Raw genomic sequence first — 19703 nt, forward strand, 5'->3', positions numbered from 1 at the left:
ACACAAAATAGAATTTAAACTGTTGCACCCTTTGCTAGCATAATGTAATCATACAACATATTTTTTACTAACAATAGTTACATTTTTAAAAAAAATCTTGTTGTATATGTCCGTATGAATTATCTAATGCTATATTAAATGTAAAAAAAAAAGTCATGCTGTACATCCTGTATTTCATCTTACTCACCCTGCCAAAAGGAGGAAAGCCAGATATTTGTTTTTTTATGGTTCCCCCAAACGTCCCAGGTTTTTTCCCATTTTTAAAGTTGAGAAAGCCCTTCGCCTTTGTAAGAATATGAAATGCTTTTTAAGACAATTTTTTCTCTCACTCAAAATCATATTATTCCAACTAGTAGTCTTTTAGTGGTGTCTGTGTTATATCAACCCCTCCTATGTCTGGCTTCTGTTTCTACAACGTTTTCCCTTTTAGTCTCTTTTTGACAATCTTTACTTTATTCTGCAGAGCCTCTTGTGGCGCAGAGTGGTAAGGCAGCCGCCTGAAAGCTTTGCCCATGAGGTTGGGAGTTCGATCCCAGCAGCCGGCTCAAAGTTGACTCAGCCTTCCATCCTTCCGAGGTCGGTAAAATGAGTACCCAGCTTGCTGGGGGTTAAACGGTAATGACTGGGGAAGGCACTGGCAAACCACCCCGTATTGAGTCTGCCATGAAAACGCTGGAGGGCGTCACCCCAAGGGTCAGACATGACTCGGTGCTTGCACAGGGGATACCTTTACTTTATTCTGCAAACTGAGTTTACAGTTGTTATCCTGTTGCCTTGACTAGACACACTAGAAAAAGGGCAATGCCAAAGAATGTTCAAACTACCGCACCATTGCACTCATTTCTCATGCTAGCAAAGTTATGCTCAAATCCTACAAAATCCAAAACTAATTGGTCATCCCTGATGTAGATAAATAAAGTTTCTATCTACCTTTTCATTATAATGTGGTATTTCTTTAAAGTTGGACAAGGATACTAACAAAATTAGTCTTCAGCAAGCAAGTTATGTATGAAAGTCATATATCTTTATATTCAAATTCTCTTTTATATTTAAGATTTAGCACCTCATAGCAATGGGTCTACTCATATCAATGCTCCAACAAGGTAATCATCCTCTAGGAAATCTTAGGAGTAGCTCAGAAGACTCTAGGCATCCATTGTATTTATAAAAGAATAGAATAACTCCTAAGAGACATTATTAAATTGGCACCATCAGTCCTGATACATCTCCTTTTCCTATGACTCATTAGGAACCTGGCTTAATTAGTTACACCAGGAACACAGACCAGTTCACTATGACTGGAAGCAATATCCATATCATATTAAAAACTGTATAACTCAAGGGATGTATTCTTTTGTTGGAACTAATTGAGGGGGCGAGCGAGGATAGTTGGGGAAGGGCATCCTGTGGGCGGAGGGAAAGCGATTTTCCCCGAGCCCAGGGAAGTAGGGTGAGCCTCCTCCGTGGCAGCCATCCGGCCAGGATGCCTGCTTGGGGAGGACTGGAGTGTGTGGCGCGACATCCGGGAGATGGGCCAAGTGTCCAACAGGGAGGCGTGCAAACCGCGCCTCCCAATTGGACACTTGGCCCTGGAGTGCCACTCGGAGGAGCAAATCAGGAGCCGCATCGGCAGGCTCTGCAGTAGTTCCAGCCCCTGAACCTACCTGCTGCACCTTTGAAGTGGGCACTGTAGCAGTCACGTCAATAAAGAGACACTTGTGGGAGCTATTAATTAATTAATTAATTAATTAATTAATTCCCCACCACTCCCATACAAAGGCTCATGGCGAGTCACAAAGTCCTCATTGAAAAACCCATTATTAGCCCAATTAAAATTCGATACCAATGCAATACAGAAAAACTACAACAAACAGGTGATAAATTATCCCCGGGGTCCAAAAGACTGATACTCCCCCTATCGGGGAGGGAGAGGGGCCCTAGCTGGCAACAACCCACGTGCTCACGCCAGCCCGGGGAGGGGACCTGATCTTCCTCACTGCCCTGGCCTCAACTAAAGACCTGGTGGAAGAGCTCCATATTGCAGGACCTGCAGAATGTAAAAAGCTTCCACAAGACCTGCAGCTTGCCCGGGAGCTCATTCCACAATGACGAGGCCAAGACCAAAAAGGCCTGTAAAACGGAGCTTTTCCACCAGGTTTATGGTTGAGGATGGGGTCTGCGAAGTAGAGCATTGCCCCCCCCCCGAAGGGTCTGAAGTATACATCACCTCCCCCTATTCTCTATTGCCTTGGTAGGTGGGAGCAGATTGTGATTGGCTGCCGCCATGTTATGTTATGATTTTTAATGTCTTTTAATGGGGTTTTAATTGGGGTTTTTAAGACAACTGTCACTTGCCACGAGGCTACCCAGGGAGTGTCGGGAAATAAATCAAATGATGATGATGATGATGATGATGATGATGATGATGATGATGATGATGATAATAATAATAATAATAATAATAATAATAATAATAATAATAATAATAATAATAATAATAATAATAATATGGCTGGCATTTTACCACCTCCGCCAAGCCAAACTACTAGCACCCTACTTGGCCCCAGAACATTTAGCCACAGTGATCCACACGACGGTCACCTCTAGGCTGGACTTCTGTAACTCGCTCTACATTGGCCTGCCCTGATCCTTGATCCGGAAACTGCAACTGGTCCAGAATGCATCCGCTAGGGTCCTCAAAGCGGGGGTCCCACATCCAGCCCATCCTTCAGCAGCTTTGGTGGCTCCCGGTTGAATTCTGGATCAGGCTTATGGTTTTGTTTATCACTTTTAAGGCCATATGTAGTCTGTGCCCAGTATACCTGAGGGATTGCTTCTCCACCTACACCCCTCAAAGAGTCTTGCCCAGGTTAAGCTTCTTTTTTTAAATAGTTTTTTCCATTTCAGTTTCTTTTTGACAATCTTTGTTTTATTCTGCAAACGGAATTTACAGTTGTTTTCCTGTTGCCTAGGGCCATTATGCATACAGAAGCAGAGATCGGCTCTCTTCAACAGAAACCTCCCAAATCAGAGGAGTTCAACATGTGCATTTCCCCATCCTGTTCACAGCATGTGTGAAGCACCTTTCTGTAAATAAACGTCGCTCATTTGGTTGTTCAGTAGCAGAAGGATGAATTATGCCTCAGTTGCAAGTAGTTTTACTGATTTCGATAAGAGGGGTACATTATGCAATACTTTGTTGTTGTTTTTTGTTGTTATTGTTATTGTTGCTGTTGCTGCTGTTGTTACTGGTCTTTCCCAACCTCAGTGAGATCAATTCTTGCAGTGGTAGACTCTTGGTAACTTTTAAAATGAAGGTCCATATATGCTACGACCTCATTGCTGTCATGTGGCATGCCTGGCACATGTCAATGTGATTGTTTTCTCCCAGGTTTCAGTTGTACTCCTAGGTGGTGTCCCTCCTGATTGGACTGGCCTTCTGAAGTGCAGAGGGCTCCTCTGTTATGTTAATGTCTATTCTGTTCCTGGATAGAATGTAAACACAACCTCACCAAGGCTTTCACCCCTGTGTTGTTATGTCAATTGTATGGCGGAGTGTCCCGGCCAGCTGAAATGACTTCCTAGTACCTCAAATCTGGAAAAAAAATATTTCAGGAGTACTCCCATGGTCAACAGAATGAAAAAGGCTCCCATAACCCCAATCCTCTCAGCATGACTCTAAAATAGCGATCCCCAACCTGTGGTCCATGGACCACATGTGGTCTGTCAACTAATTGGAGGTGGGCCGCGAAGGATGCCTTCTCCCCCCCCCGGCCCTCTACTTCATCCCCCCAGCCCTTTACAACACACTTTGGGTGTCCTTGTCTCCCATCACTCCCAGATGGGACTATCTCGTTGCAGAGAAACAAGCTCAGGGTTCCCATTGATTTGTCATTGTCATGAGTTAAAATTTCCCTGAAAATAAAATGTTCCTTATGTTCCTTGTTGTGGCATGTCTGTATCTTATTTTGAAGGGATGTTTAAACATTACCATAGCGATCAGAGAGCGTTAGGGCAGTGGTTGAGAGTAGAGGAGTAAACTACCCCCCACCGGGCCTCAGTAAAAAGCCCTGATGGTCCCCGGTGAGTGGTCCCCGGCGTTGAGTGGTCCCCGGTGATAAAAAGGTTGGGGACCACTGCTCTAAAACATTCCCAGTATCTCCCATATTTACAGATACCTAAATTGACACCAATTATTGGAGCAACCCTAACTGAAACATCAACCCTACCCTACCCCTTTGTCTGATCCAGAAACATGTTTAAATGTTCTTCACAAAGCAAAACTAGAAAACCAACATGATGATGCAGAGCAAGATTTATTGGTAATGGGGTTGGGGAGGTATTTGTGGAAACGATTCTGTAATAAGCAATTCTAACAAGTCAAAGTCCAAAGGAACATTAAGGTGTGAGCATCTTCCACGGATAACCTCTTTGAAATGAGAGAGAGAGAGACTGCTGGTATATATTACATGTCAGTCAAACGCCCTTTAAGAAAGCTTATTTTAACAAGGATTAACAGCTTGATAAAGTGCAGATTTCATGAACAGAGTTCATTCTTCTAGTCTTCTTTGCTCTTTACTCTGCGAAAAAAGTGTGTCAAAGACATACTCTTTAGAGAAATCAATTTCTTTAAAAAAATCTTACAGTGGAAACAGCAGAAGGAGCAAGCAACAAATAAATACGAATGAAATTCTGTCTAAACACCTGGAAGAAGTTCCTGACAGTTAGGAGCGGTTCCTCAGTGGAATAGGCTTCCTCGGGAGGTGGTGGGTTCTCTATCTTTGAAGATTTTTAAACAGAGGCTGGAGAGCCATCTGATGGAGAGGCTGACTCTGTGAAGGTTCAAGGGGGTGGCAACTTATGGGGTGTTGCTCCACAATCGAACAGGTCGCCCGGTCACAGAGAGCTTTGGTCTAGTAATGTTCACGACAAGAGGTGGTGGCAGGAACGTGAATTCTAAGGATGTACGCCAGTATTTAAAGGAAGGCTCGACCTCTTGGAGCATGCCAATATTAGCTGAGGGTACCCCGATGCCAGAGTGGACACTGCTGTTGCCGAGGCCTGCCGAACGGAAACCAACGAAAGGAGAGGAGGCACCGGAGGGGATGTTAGAGGATGGTCCAGAGTACGCCATGTCTGAGCTGTGAAGGTGGGTCTGCAACAAAACAGGGAGAAGAAAAATAATATTACGTGGAGGGAACACTCTCAGGACTGCACACAGCCTCAACAGGTCAAAGAATCATAGAATCATATAGTTGAAGGGGATCTCCAGGTCCTGTAGTCAAACACCTGGTAGAAGGTCACAGAATGCAGTGGCCTGACACATTCGAGGTCAGTGGCCAGACTGTGGCTATCCGGATGTCCATGGAATTCCGTTAACTCTGAGCCCTTGTTGTGAGGGGCTCCTCCTAATAGCGATCTATGGACATTTTCCTCAGGAGCCAGCTTGGTGTCGTGGTTAAGAGTAATGTATTGTAGTCCAGTGAGTTGGGTTTGATTCCCTGCTCCTCCACATTCAGCTGAGTGATGTCGGGCTTGTCACAGCCCTGATCCTGTTTTGACCAAGCAGTCCTGTCAACTCCACCTCCCTGTTGTGGGAGAGAGGAAGGGGAGTCAAGTATAAGCCTCTTTGAGACATCTTGGAACGGTAAAAAGCAGGGTATGAAGATCAACACTTCTTCCTCTACACTGCAGTCACCTTGTTTACTATTAGTTAGTAATCTAATAGTTCAAATGGTCTTTTATATGGCATCACACTTGCATTTAATTCACAAGACATGCAATATATCTAGCCCTCACGTCTTTCTCTCATCCGTAATTTACTTCCAGCATTCAAAGTTTGGAAACCCATCCAGTATGAATTTTCACTGATCTTTCCAAATTTCCCATGGATATATTCCTTCTTGCGTTGCGTTGAGCAGGGGGTTGGACTAGATGGCCTGTATGCCCCCTTCCAACTCTATGATTCTATGATTCTATGATTCTTTGTCTACCAAAATAACCCGTTTTCTTTTCTCCTCCAGATTCATCACTGAAATTGTCTGAGCACCTGCTAAGTTGTGATTTAAAGGAGTTAATGGAATTGCCACAGCTTTACAGTGGCAACCTGTGATCTAGAGCTTTGATTCCCCACTGCTCCTCCACATCAACCTGCTGGGTGACCTTGGGCCAATCCCAGTCTTCTCAAAGCTTGCTCATCCCCATCCACCACACAGATTGTCTGCTGCAGGAAGAGGAGTAGGCAATTCTAAGCCACTCTTTTGTGAATTAAAAAGCGGAGTGCAGTTTTTTCTTCCTCAGATAACAATACGCTAAACAGTCATTCCCTGAGACCAAATGCAAATTGCGCACTCTAATTTCCTCCACTTTCTGAACTCATTCCTTTCTCTTAGAAAGACTCTCAACCTCACAGCATAAACCACAAGGGAAATTTATGCAGATTGAAACCCAGGAATAATGACCAACCTCTCCCAATTCAGATTTACCTGATTCTTGATGGCAGCCAAGATCGGTCTGGTGAAGCTGTAAACATGCGGCCACAGTGCTCTTTTATGCTTGTTGTAAAACCATCCGTGGTGAAGCTTCCGCGTTTTCTGCCTGAAATTTTAATTAGTCACAATTGTTTTGCCAGCATCATGTTCCCAATTACTTTAATAGTTCTGAAGAGTGAGGCAACAAAAGAACAACAACAACAACAACACAACGTAAATAAAGCTTCTGTCAGCTAAATAAAGCTTCTGTCATGGCATCCGGCCCTCTCAGTTCCTGGCAAATAGATGGGGAAGAAATGGAGGTAGTGTCAGATTTTATTTTCCTGGGCTCCAAGATCACTGCAGATGGGGACTGCAGCAAAGAAATTAAAAGACGCTTGCTCCTGGGGAGGAAAGCTATGGCAAATCTAGACAGCATCCTAAAAAGCAGAGACATCACACTGCCAACAAAAGTGCATTTAGTCAAGGCTATGGTATTCCCAGTTGCAATGTATGGCTGGGGAAGTTGGACCATAAGGAAGGCCGAGCGTCAAAGAATTGAGGCTTTTGAACTCTGGTGCTGGAGAAGACTCTTGCGAGTCCCTTGGACTGCAAGGCGAACAAACCGGTCAGTCCTAGAGGAGTTCAGCCCTGACTGCTCCTTAGAAGGCCAGATCCTGAAGATGAAACTCAAATACTTTGGCCACCTCATGAGAAGGAAGGACTCCCTGGGGGAGAGCCTAATGCTGGGAGCGATCGAGGGCAAAAGAAGAAGGGGACGACAGAGAATGGGGTGGCTGGATGGAGTCACTGAAGCAGTCGGTGCAAATTTAAATGGACTCTGGGGAATGGGAGAGGACAGGAAGTCCTGGAGGATCATTGTCCATGGGGTCAAGATGGGTCGGACATGACTTCGCACCTAACAACAACAACAATAAACATCCAGTGTTACATCTGCAAACCGGCTGCAACATCCTCCAGTTTAAAGCGCTTGCAGGGGAATCCACAAAAACTGTTTTATCCCTGCCATATAGCGCTAGCAGGATGAGAGTAGCCCACAAGACACTTGCAAAAGTTATGTGCATTACCAAAGTGGATGAAGTAGCAAGATTTCCAGCTCTAATGCCCACCCTTGAAGAAGAAGAAGAAGAGTTGGTTCTTATATGCCGCTATTCTCTACCCGAAGGAGGCTCAAAGCGTCTTTCATTCGCCTTCCCATTCCTCTCCCCACAACAGACACCCTGTGGGGTGGGTGAGGCTGAGAGAGCCCTGATATCACTGCTCAGTCAGAACAGTTTTATCAGTGCTGTGACAAGCCCAAGGTCCCCCAGCTGGCTGCATGTGGGGGAGTGCAGAATCGAACCTGGCATGCCAGATTAGAAGTCCGCACTCCTAACCACTACACCAAACTGGCTCTCTGAGACCGCCTCCCACTCTCTTAATCCAGAACGGGGTTTTCATTTGTGAAAAAAAAAATAAATTTCTGGAGCAAAGACTAGACCACAATCGCCCAGGCAGAGCACAAGGTTGCCTAGAAGGTTCCCACCAGTTTGTCTAGAAAGCATGCCTCTTCCGCACCAGAAAACAAACAAACAAACAAACAAATTGCCCTCCCCAATTTTTTTTTTTTAAGCTTCAAAGCTCTGGATTGCAAGAGGGTTTCCTGTGAAATGTGCCCTATGTATCCATGTATAAATGCATATGCATTTAAATGAGTAAGTCCCTTAAAAATAGAGTGAGAAAGGTGATTGGCCACCTGTCTTGATTGACAGTCAGAATAGAGGAGCGTGTCTAGCCCATTCCCCTCTTCTGCCATTTCAGACAGGCATGAACAATGCCAGGAAGGGCTTGACAGCAGCAGAGACGCCAGCAGGTGAGGAATTTCCGGAGGCATGGTTATTTTTAGCATTATGTCATTGTGCTGCCTTAAGGCTTTTTTAAATAGTTCTGTGCAGAATGGCCCCGGGTTTTCATGAAAGGCTGGATGAAAAAGCCTGAGATAAGAACTCATGACCACTCCAAGAAATTATCGAGCAGCAGTACTATTTCAACCAAAGAGTAAATATCAAGTGGAAGTCCCTGCTGCTGGAAGTGGTGGTGGCTACAGGCATAAATAGCTTCCAGAGGGTATTGGGTAAACTTATGGTGCAGAGGTCCATGTGTGGCTATTACTCACAAGGTACAGATGGAACATTCTGTCTGTAGCACTCATGTTCTGTCCTTTGGGTGCTTGGGGGGAGAGATATTGGGAAGGCTTCTGGAGTTCTAGGCCTGCTGTGAACCTTATGATCGCCCCTGGGTTTTGGTCACTGTGAGACACGGAGTGATGGACTGGGTGGGCTACTAGCCAGATTCTCTCATGTTTATATTTGTACACAAAATAGAATTTAAACTGTTGCACCCTGTGCTACTATAATGTAATCATATGACATAGTTGTTTTACTAACAATAAATACATTTTAAAAACATCTTGAAAGTGTTGCATATGTCCGTATGAATTATCTAATGTTGCTGATTGTATTAAATGTAAAAAAAAAAAGTCATGTGTAAAATCTTGTATTTCATCTTAGTTACCTCCCAAAAGGGGGAAATTCAGATATATTTTTTATGGTTCCCCTAAACGTCCCAGGTTTTTCCATTTTTAAAGTTGAGAAAGCCCTTTGTAAGAATATATTTTAGGACAAGTGAGGTGTTTTTTAAGACTATTTTCCTCTCACTCAAAACCATAATATTTCTACTAGTAGTCTTTTAGTAGTGTCTGTGTTATATCAACCCCTCCTATTTGATAAGATTACATATGCCTGGCTTCTGTTTTTACAATGTTCCCCTTTTAGTTTCTTTTTGACAATCTTTGCTTTATTCTGCAAACTGAATTTACAGTTTAGTGTAGTGGTTAGGAGTGCGGACTTCTAATCTAGTATGCCACATTCGATTCTGCACTCCCCACATGCAGCCAGCTTGGTGACCTTGGGCTCGCCACGGCACTGATAAAACTGTTCTGACCGAGCAGGAATATCAGGGCTCTCTCAGCCTCACACACCCCATAGGGTGTCTGTTGTGGGGAGAGGAAAGGGAAGGTGACTGTAAGCTGCTTTGAGCCTCCTTCGGGTAGGGAAAAGCGGCATATAAGAACCAACTCTTCTTCTTCTTTTTCTTGATATCCTGTTGCCTAGGGACATTATGCATACAGAAGCAGAGTTCTGCTGTCTTCAACAGAAACCTCACGAGTCAGATGAGTTCTGTGCATGCATTTCCACATCCCATTCACAGCATGTGAAGCACCTTTCTGTAAATAAAAACCCCTCATTCAGTTGTTCAGCAGCAAAAGGACGAATTATGCCTAAGTTGCAGGTAGTTATACTGATTTGGATAAAGGTGGAAGGAGTCAAAGCCATCCTTTTTTGTTGATGTTACTGGCCTTTCCCAACCTCAGTGAGATCAACTTTTGCAGTGGTGGACTCTTGGTAACTTTTAAAATAAAGTTCAGTTTATGCTATGACCTTATTGCTGTCATGCGCCATGCCTGGTTCATGTCAAGGTGATTGTTTTTTCCCAGGCATGAGTTGGTGCATCCCATCTTGGTGCATCTTGGCTATTTGTTGGCCATCTGAAATGCAGAGGGTTCCTCTGTTATGGCAACACCTAATCCCTCTTTCCCTGGATAGAATGTAAGCCCAACCTCACCAGGTAATCAACACCTATGTGTTGCTCAGAAATACTGTTGCTTGTTTTCACACTGATTCTGATCAAACCAGTTTGGTGTAGTGGTTAGGAGTACGGACTTCTAATCTGACATGCCAGGTTCGATTCTGTGCTCCCCCACATGCAACCAGCTGGGTGACCTTGGGCTCGCCACGGCACTGATAAAACTGTTCTGACCAACTCTTCTTCATCAGTAATCTCAGGGCTCTCTCAGCCTCACCCACCTCATAGGGTGTCTGTTGTGGGGAGAGGAAAGGGAAGGAGATTGTAAGCCACTTTGAGCCTCCTTCGGCTAGGGGAAAGAGGCATATAAGAACCAACTCTTCTTCTTCTTCTTCTTCAAACAAACTGAATGTGAGAAAGAACATTCATCCCCCAAATATGGTCATGGGGAATTATGGAGTACAAAGATTTAACTACTCGGGTCTCCCTGGCCAATATGATCTTTGATGATGATTGCCTGCCTTTGATCTCCTTTTGAACGCTTCCCACATTTCTCCAGTAAAGAGAGTCTTCAGTTGTATCCCAGTGCCGGGGACCTCTGATTGTTGGTTCTGAGGGATTTGCCAGACTAAATTTTTAGGGTCATGACAGTCATTATGTCAATAGCAGGGAAATAGAAATGAATGTACAGGTTAGCCTTTCTCAAGTTTTTGCCATTTGTAAACCCATGAAAAATCCTTCAGGCTTTGAGAAATCCCAGAAGTGGTGGGAGTGTGCAGAATATGACAAGCAAGGCTGTATACATGACCACCTGGGTTCCCTCCCCCTCCCATCCCCCAGGCTCATCATTGCCCATTTGGGGAGGAGGTAATGGGTCAACATGGCCACACATTGTCACATCACCCAGTACATGTTTAACCAACTTTAAAAACGTATTTATAAGAGAAATTTACTCCCACCCTTTCAGAAGACTCTTCCAAGGCCATCAAGAAACCCCAGGGTTTCACAGAATCACAAAATCACAGAGTTGGAAGGGGTCATACAGGCCATCTAGTCCAACCCCCTGCTCAACGCAGGATCAGACCAAAGCATCCTAAAGCATCCAAGAGAAGTGTGCATCCAACCTTGGCTTGAAGACTGCCAGTGAGGGGGAGCTCACCACCTCCTTAGGCAGCCTATTCCACTGCTGGACTACTCTGATTGTGAAAACCTGAAACCCTGGTTGAAAATGCCTGGTACAGAGTGATCTTTTGTCTTTAGGGCCTTTGCTAGACTAACATTTGGGCTCTGCCTCGCTTAGGTAGTTCCTTAATGAAAATTCTTGTTTCCAGCACTTGTTCCTTGCCTTTAATTTAGCTTCCAGGTGGGACCTAAGGATCAGTGGAATTATAGGGTTCCTATAGGGTTATAGGGTTCCTATAGAATTATAGGGTTCAGTTCCAATCTAAAGAGATCAGCTCCCCTGGAGAACATGGCTGCTATAGGATTATACTCCACTGAGGTCCCTCCCCAACCCAAATTCTGTCCACTCCACTGTTACCCGAATTGCATTTACACATGTCCTGGCTAGAAACGAAGCAATTTTTTCTGTGCTTGTTCCCGCTCCTGGCTGTCAATCAAACGAACAGCCAATGGGCGGTTGTTACCATGCGTTTACCATTTGAAAGCCTTCTGCTACTTTGAACTTGTGCGGAATGGCCCTAAGTATAAGGTTTATTGAAAGAAAAGTAATAAAAAGCACAAACATTGCGAACACACCTAACAAGCAGTTGTATAGAGAAAGGGAAGAAGGGTGGAAGGGAAGGCTTGGTATAATTACCTGTCCGAATAATGGACAGTCAGAGGAAAGCAACACAAACCAGGATGGGAGGTTCCAATGGGTCCCGAGTTGGAAAGCACTCAGGGTTGCTGTCTGAAGCCACAGTTTATATGGGGTTTTGGGGAGGGGGCTATGTGACAAGACTCAGGTGAGCACATGCTAGGAATTTACCTTGGGTCAGGAAGTTGGACAATGCCCTGGCTGGCCCGGAGATGGCCTGAAACAAAGGTGTTACTGTGTCTAGGGAAGAGAGCCATCATGTATCAATGGGTCTAGCAGCTAGGATCTGGGGAAGAGATTTCCCCTTGCAAAGGGTCCCAGTGTGAATATGTTGCAAGACAAAGAGGTTTGCTTGGAGCCCCTGGGCAAACAGGATGGAGCCAGTCCACCTGATCAGCAATACAATGGAGGGGGCTAGATGGAGAGCCAACTTTGAGTCAGGAGGCACCTGGATTGGGCAGAGGCTGTATTCTGAACCTAAGGCAGAGTGCAGGATTTCTAAGATGTTGTCCGGCCTGGCCTGGCAGACTTTAGCAGTGTCATGGCTTTGGCTTAAGCCTACCCTATTGAGGGATCCCATTGGTTGTGGAAGACAGTGCCAGTCTGTGAGGCAGGGGGTCCTGTCATATTTAACACCACCCCTAAGCTGGCTCAACCCCTAAAGTCTCCAGGTACTTCCCAACCCAGACTGGGCAATCACACTTTAACTGGTGGCAACTGGGATTGAACCCATGATCATCTGCATGACAATAGTGTGCCCTAGCCCTAACCCGGAGTCTCCCAACCCCAAATGCAATTGAACTGTGGAATGGAGGTTTCAAAATGGTAGCAGAGGAGAACCTCCCCCCCACCGCCCAGTGCCTGCCATTTCCAGCTTCAAATGAAGAGGAATTTAAAAAATTGCCAGGTGACATGACTTCTTAGTACCTCAAATCCTGAAAAAATATTACAGAAGTACAGCCACGGTCTAAAGGTTGAAAAAAGCTCCCATAACTCCAAGCCTCTCAGCATGACTCTAAAACTTTCCCAATATCTCCCATTTGGGCAGAGACCTAAATGGACACCAATTACTGGAGCAACCCCTAACCCTTTGTCTAATCTAATCTTATCTTCACTTAAAGCAAAACTAGAAAACCAACATTATTATGCAGAGCAAGATTTAATGGTAATAGAGTTGGGGAGATGTTTCTGGAAATGATTCTGTGGCAAGCAATTCTAACAGGTCAAAGTCCAAACTCCCCAGAACAATCACTTTGAGAAGACAGAGAGAATGCTGGTATATATTACATTACAGTCAAACGTCCTTTAAGAAAACTTCTTTTACCCGGAATTAACAGCTTGATTAAAGTGCAGATCTCATGAACAGAGTTCATTCTTCTAGTCTTCTTTGTTCTTTGCGAAAAAAGTGTGTCAAAGACCCTTTAAAGAAACCAGCTTAAAAAAAATATCACAGTGGAAGCAGCAGAAGGAGCACGTGGCAAAGTGAGGAAATTTGAGATTGAAAAAGAAGGAAGAGATCTAATTTTCAGGGGTGCAGAGAGTTCTTCAGGTTCTCCTCAGTACCCCTCACCCAAGCCTGTCTTCTCCTCTGTGGATTTTGCAGGGGTCATCTATAAGAATTTAACGACAGGGCAAGTAGAAACTGCCTCGGCATGGAAGGAGAAGGCTGCTCCAGGGGCCATACCCATAAGACTGCCAAGAGCCCCACCCCCAAGAGCCCCACCCTCATGAGCCCCACCCACAATCGTACCATATCAACCATAGCTAACGGCTTATGGGGTGTTGTTCCGCACTCCAAAAGGTTTTTACGGTGCAAAGAGGTAGGGTCCGTAGATAAACAAACGGACAGATGGTGGTTGGATCACCAGTTTGGTAGCTGGGATCTGCCTCATGAAGGAAGTCTCGACCCCTTCGAGAATACCAAGACTAGCTGAGGGGACTCCGATGCCAGAGTGGTCACCACCATGTCCACGGTCTACCGATCGGAAATGAACAAAAGGTGAGGAGGTACAGGAGGGGATGGCATAGGATGGTCCACAGTAAGCCATGTCTGAGCTGTGAAGGTGGGTCTGCAATGACACCAGGGAAAGAAAAGTAATATTACATGGAGGGAACACTCTCTGGACAGCACCCAGCTGCAACAGGTTCATAGAATCATATAGTTGAAGGGGATCTCCAGATCATGTAGAAGTTCATAGAATGCAGTGGCCAAACAAATTCAGGGTCAGTGGCAAGACTGTGGCTCTCCAGATGTCCATGGACTACAGCAGGGGTAGTCAACCTGTGGTCCTCCAGATGTTCATGGACTACAATTCCAGTGAGAATTGCTCATGGGAATTGTAGTCCATGAACATCTGGATGACCACAGGTTGACTACCCCTGGACTACAGCTACTACGGGACCCTGCTGTCAGGAGTTGATCCTAATTGTTGTCCATGGATATTTTCCTCAGAAGCCAGCTTGGTGTAGTGGTGTAGTGGTTATGAGCGATGTCTTCTAAGCTGGGCTTAATTCCCTGCTTCTTCACATTCAGCCAGCTAGGTGACCTTGGGCTTGTCACAGCCCTGATGCTGTTCTCTTAGCAGTCCTTTCAGGTCTACCGCCCTCACAGGGTATCTATTGTAGGGAGAAGAAGGGGAGTGGTTTACAAGCTGTTTGAGACACCTTCGAGTGGTGAAGAGCAGGGTTTAAAGACCGACTCTTTTTCTTCTTCCTCTACACTGCATCCACCTGGCTTTACTATTAGTTAGTTATTTAATATCTCAAATTTAACTTGCATTTAAATCACCAAAAATGCTCTATATCTAAAACTCATGTCTTTCTCTCAACCGGAATTTATTTCTAGAAGACAAATTTTGGAAACCCATCCAATGGCAATTTTACCAAATTTCTCATGGCTATATTCCTTCCAGGTCTACTAAAATAACTCTTTTTTCTTTCCACTTCCAGGGTCATCACTGAAATTGTGTGAGTATCTGTTAGGTTGTGATTTAAAGGATTTAATGGAATTGCCTCACCTACACAATCACAGCCTGTGATCTGGAGCTTTGATTCCCCGCTCCTCCTCCACATTCCACCTGCTGGGTGACCTTCATCCAGTCCCAGTCCTCTCAGAGCTTTCTCAGCCTCATCCACCTCACAGAATATCTGTTGTAGGAAGAGGAGCAGGCAATTGTAAGCCACTTTGTCACTCCGTTAAGTATTAAAAAGCGGTGTGCTATTTTTTTCTTCTCCAGATAACCATTGCCTGAAACCAATCCCAAATTGCACACTCTAATTTCCCCCACTTTCTGAACTTATTCCTTTCTCTTGCAAAGACTCTAAACCTCACACCATAACCCACAAGGAGAAAGTCTGCAGATAGAAACCCAGGAATAATGACCAACCTCTCCCAATTCTGATTTACCAGATTCTTGATGGCAGCCAAGATCGGTCTGATGATGCCGTCCACAGGGCCCTTTTATGCTTGTTGCAGAACCATCCGTGGTGAAGCTTCCGTGTTTTCTGCCTGATGTTTTAATTAGTCACAATTGTTTTGACAGCACCACATTCCAAGTTACTTTAATAATTCTGAAGACTGAGGTAAGAAAAGGAGAACAACAACAACGCAATATAAATAAAGCTTCTGTCAGCTACAGGTGATGCCCTTTGGACCTTCAGAGAATCCAGTTTCTCTCCCTGCTTAATTTCGGTCTGGGAATTCTCCTCACCTTGATGTGGGAACTCCACTCACATTGATGGAAGTTTTGCCCAGAACCCACATGTAGGCTCTCTGCCTCTTTCTTTTGGGACCAGATACGATTTTACTAATACTTTAAGATAACCCCAAAATGGCACCAAAGATCGGTCTGGTGAAGCGTTTTCTGCCTGAAATTTTAATTAGCCACTATTGTTTTGCCAGCATCACGTTCCCAATTACTTTAATAGTTCTAAGAGTGAGGCAACAAAAGAAGAACAACAACAACGTAACGTAAATAAAGCTTCTGTCAGCTACAGGAAATGTTGTAGACAGTCCAGTTCATCTCCCTGCTTAATATTGTTCTGGAAACTCTATTCAACTAAACGTGGTAACTAAACTCACAAGGAAAACAAATATGGAAGTTTTGCATAGAACCCACATGTTGACTCGCTGCATCTATCTTGTTGGACCGGATCCCCTCTCAGTGGTCTCCTCTCCAGGCTAAACTGACCAAGCTCCCCCAACCATTTCTCATATGTCCTGGTCTCCAAACCTCTCACCATCTTTGTTGCACTCCTTTGGACAGGCTCCAATTTCTCTTCATCTCTCTTCAACTGTGGTGCCCAAAACTGAACACGGTACTCCAAGTAAGGCCAAGCCAGAGCAGAGTAAAGCAAATTAATTTGTTTTCCATGGTCCACCTCCCTGAACAACAATGTAATGTAAATTAAGCTTCTGTCCCTTTGGAGGTTCAGACAGTCCAGTTTCTCTCCCTGCTTAATTTTGTTCTGGGAAGTCTACTCACCTTGATGCAGGAACTGCGCTCACAAGGAAAACAATGATGGAAGTTTTGTCCAGAAACCACATGCAGACTCTCTGCATCGTTCTTGTGGGATGAGATACGATTTTACTAAAACGTTAAGATTATCCCAAAATGGTACCAAAGATAGTAGATCTCCCAATTTGCACTGTGCTGACTTCTACAAGTACAGTGTTAGTAAAACTCAGAAGCCTCCCATGGCTATCTGTGTGTGTGTGTGTGTGGGGGGGGGGGATTGGGAGCCGGCTTCCACGTCCTCTGGCATGGGAGAAATACACTTCTACCACTTCTTCTTTGCAAGGGTCTCAGAAAGCGACTCTTCAGGGCTTCGTGGGATGCTTGCCAGGATTCTAAAACACTGGAATGCTTCCGGACGTTCATGCCAGTCAGCAGCCCTTACCGAGAGATGCAATTCTTCTCCCCTCTTCCGCTGCTCTCTTTGCGAATACGCACTCTGGCCAACACGGCCGTTGGCAGGCCATTTCTCTGACACAGCTCAGATTTGATTTGGGCAGTAGAATCACAGAATCATAGAGATGGAAGTGGCCATACAGGCCATCTAGTCCAGCCCCCTGCTCAACGCAGGATCATAGAATCATAGAATCATAGAGTTGGAAGGGGCCACACAGGCCATCTAGTCCAACCCCCTGCTCAACGCAGGATCATAGAATCATAGAATCATAGAGTTGGAAGGGGCCATACAGGCCATCTAGTCCAACCCCCTGCTCAACGCAGGATCAGCCCTAAGCATCCTAAAGCATCCAAGAAAAGTGTGTATCCAGCCTTTGCTTGAAGACTGCCAGTGAGGGGGATCTCACCACCTCCTTAGGCAGCCTATTCCACTGCTGAACTACTCTGACTGTGAAAAAACTTTTCCCCCCTGATATCTAGCCTAAGATCACCTTCTTAGATGACATCATTCTTTGATGTGATCTAAGAATAACAGTTGGGAGTTGTCAACTTAAGTGAGACTGGAGCTGGTGGGGAGAGACGACTGGCAGGTGGGGAGGAAACAGAATACCTCAATTCACGTTGCTACGGGACAGGGCTCTTAGGAAACAGAATTCCTCCAAAATGCAAAGGGAGATAGTTCTGAACAACACTAATACCTCTGTGAGTGTGTCTGTCTGTGTGAGTGTGTATGTGACTGCGTGAGAGAGAGGCAGAGAGAGAGAGAGAGTGGGTGGGTGGGTGGATTTCACCTGCCACCACACACCTGCCTGACACTTGCAGGTAACCCACCACCCTACGTTCCTCCCTCTTACCCTGCTTTCTTTCCTCCACAGACTGACTCGCTCTCCCTCCTCCCTCCTCCATAGCCTCCTGCCCAACACGCTTTTCATACTCAACACCTGCTCTCTTACACACTTATCCCTTACACCCTTCTGCATTTCTGATCACAAACCACACTTCAGACCATTTGTCTTTATTTCATCGTTTATTGTTCTTATCACACTCTGCTGCCTCCAAAGTAGTTCTCAGGGGTCACCATCCGACCCTGTTCTTCTTGGACCTCCACACACACCACTCCCTCCAGCATGCATGGACGATAACACTGCAAAGGAAAACACAAAAAATAAACAACTTCAGTCCACCTCCAGATAACCCCACATGCCTCCATACAATTTCCACCCTCCGGCCCATCCTCCTGACCAGGGGTAGTCAACCTGTGGTCCTCCAGATGTTCATGAACTACAAATGCTGGCAGGGGCACATGGGAATTGTAGTCCATGAACATCTGGAGGACCACAGGTTGACTACCCCTGTTCTTGATGATACAGCCATCCACTACCTTTTCTACACCACCAGTTTGATCCCTCCTTACAAAACACTACTGCATATTCCCACCTACTATATCTTTACTTTCCTGAACCTCTGCTATCCCTTCTGCCCAAACACCTACAATGCCACTTCCACAAACCTCCAGTCACCAAGGACACTCTCTAATCCACCCTTTCTAGCACCCGTTGTATTTAAACGTGCAACGGGCTTTAAGTCTAGTAATAAAACCCATAAATACAACAACTGATAACTAAGCTCACCCCCTTGAACAGGCAGAGCCAATGTTCTTGCTCTCTTCCTGGTGAGAGTGGGGAGACAGATCTATTTAGTAACAGATTGACAGGGTGGACATGGGGGATCTCAGATTGAATAACGGGCCCTGCCCTGTCCTCAACCATATCCCGGGTGGAAGAGCTCCGTCTGGCAGGCCCAGCAGAAAGTTGACAGCTCTGACAGAGTCCTTAGCTCTTCCGGGAGCTCACTCAACCATTCCACCGAAAAGGCCCTGACCCGTGTCAAGGCCAGGCAAGCATTCCAAGGGCCCAGGACTACCAGTATCTTCATACTCACATAGCAAAGAACCCTGGCAGGGGGGCATAAGTAACCAAGTGGTAAACAGGACCCAGACCACATATAGCCTTAAAAGTCAAAAACCAAAACCTTGAACTTGATCTGAGAACAATCTGGAAATCAGTGCAGATGTTGAAGCACCAGCTGAATATGGGATACTCATGATGCCCCAATGGGGACCCTGGCAGCTGCATTTTGGACCAGCTGTGATTTCCGTATCAAAGAGAAGGGCACGCCAGCGTAGAGAGGGTTAACCATCCTCTCCAAAGTGGCCAACGAAGGGCCTGGATCAGGTAGAAATGGGAGAGTCTCTGCCCATTTAAATCTTTTCCCACCGAGGTTCCTCTAGTTTCTGGGGTGTATGGTAGAGAGATGTGGCCAGATTACGTGAATTCCCAGCAACTCACATCCTGAAACAAATATTTCAGGAGTACTTCTACAGTCAAATTAATGAAAAAAGCTCCCATAACCTTTTTCAGAGTGACTCTAAAAAATTCCCGATGTCTCCCACTTGCACAGAGACCTAAATTGACGCCAATTATTGGAGCAACCCTAACTGTAACATCAACCCAACCCTACCCCTTTGTCTGATCCAGAAACAAATTAACAGAGGCTGGTTTCTGTGAAGGCTCAAGGTAGTGGCAGGTGACAGTGGATGGGCAAGAGGGTTCTGAGTGCCCTGCATTGTGAAGGGGATTGGACTAGATCAGGGGTAGTCATCCTGTGGTCCTCCAGATGTCCATGGACTACAATTCCCATGAGCCACTGCCATTAAACAATGGCAGGGGCTCATGGAAATTGTAGTCCATTAACACCTGGAGGACCACAGGTTGACTACCCTTGGACTAGATGACCCAGAAGGCCCCTTCCAATTCTATGATTCTAAACATCCATAAGACTTTAATGACAGGGCAAGCA

The sequence above is a fragment of the Paroedura picta genome, chromosome 1, assembly GCF_049243985.1.
Source record: "Paroedura picta isolate Pp20150507F chromosome 1, Ppicta_v3.0, whole genome shotgun sequence".
NCBI lineage: Eukaryota > Metazoa > Chordata > Lepidosauria > Squamata > Gekkonidae > Paroedura > Paroedura picta.